Source organism: Mirounga angustirostris, unplaced genomic scaffold (genome assembly GCF_029215605.1).
Source record: "Mirounga angustirostris isolate CCGP_5_RB_7025 unplaced genomic scaffold, mMirAng1.0.hap1 SCAF_14, whole genome shotgun sequence".
NCBI lineage: Eukaryota > Metazoa > Chordata > Mammalia > Carnivora > Phocidae > Mirounga > Mirounga angustirostris.
In genome coordinates, this window is record NW_026991722.1 from 9,688,600 (window position 1) to 9,690,290 (window position 1,691).

The window sequence follows — 1,691 nt, forward strand, 5'->3', positions numbered from 1 at the left end:
TCTCCAATTTGTAAAAAAAAGTAGTATCTGCAAAGCACTAAAGAGCAAAGTGCAATAAAAGGAGGTATGTCTGTAACTGATACTCTAACACCCAAACAGTCTACTTTTTATTTCCCTTGTTATAGGGGATTATGTCTCTGTCATTCACTTACTTTGGTTTTAGTGGAGTTTGAAGAGAAAGGAAAAACAATACCTTGTTCATGCTTCAGTGTTCAACCTGCTAATCTTGTCACTGAGAATTTAAATACTTACAGAACAAATACATTCCCTAAAACTAGAATTTGATTAAGCATTGATGAATAACAGCTGATTAAGTTGTCTCTGTAGACTTGTACTTTTTAAAACCTTACTCTATTAACTGCGTGACTCAAATTGTTGTACAGAAATGACTTCATGGTAATCAGAGTAGGCGTTCTTGTTAAATATTCATATATATATATATATATATATATATATATATATATTCATGTATGGACCTTTTTTTTTCAGAGTGCTTTCACACCCTTTAACTCATTGAATTGTCCAAGGATACTGTGAGGTTAATAACAAGTTATAATTATTCTCATTTTACAAATTAAAAAAAAAAACTAAATTGAAGATAAATGAGTCTATGGCTTTTCCAGTTCACATGACTAGTCATTTCCAGAGATGGAGGCATTATCTAGATTTTCTCACTCCCACTTCTGTGTTCTTTCTACTGCATCACTATAGCTTTTAAATAAGGCAAACATCAGAAGTCATGGGTCACTCATACATAGAACTCAGTGAACGTCAGTACATAAGAGTGATGATCCCTTGTGGAAGAGCTGACCTTGAGAGAATGAGACACTCCTCTCAGACACAAAATTTTAGGAGACATCAGAAAACACAGTAATAAAGAAAATAATAATTTAATATTATATATATTTTTAAAGATTTTATTTATTTATTTATTTATTTATTTGAGAGAGAGACAGAGATAGCAACAAAGATAATGACAGAGAGAGCAGGAGCAGAAGGAGGGGCAGAGGGAGAAGCCGACTCCCCACTGAGCAGGGAGCCCGATGTGGGGCTCGATCCCAGGACCCTGGGATCATGACCTGAGCTGAAGGCAGACGCTTAACAGACTGGGCCACCCAGGCACCCCTAATGTTATATTTCTAAAGTCAAAATTAGTGCAAAAAATCAATGATGAATAAAATATAAAAATGTAAATGAAAACAAATCGTGTGTTTGTTTTACGGTTGGCATAATGGTGCAGTGGAAACAGTCCTTTGACTTTGTGTTATTGTGCAACAGGAAAATTTCCAATTAGCCCATGGTCCCCGGACCCAGTAAGGCAGCGTTATGCATGTCAGCCATGATGTACCAACAGGTTAGACAATGTGGGTCTCATGTATGTTGACTGTAGTGCTTATATTATCCTTTCTTACTGGGTTTAAAATATGGGAGGATATTTTGATAAATGTCTAGGGGGCATATATTTTTCCTTTTGCTTTCTGCTATAATGTGTCTCAGCAGGGCAGTGCTTAATGGGTTAATTCTTGGTACATGGAGAACTTTGGAGTTTCTACTTAGATCTGAACAACAAAGAGAAGGAGGATGGAAAAAGGATTAATCTCTAATGTGAGCCCAGCCTCCACCCATGGCTATTCTGATTCCACAGGCCTGGGATCAAAACCAGTCATTTGCATTTTTAACAAGCACGCTGA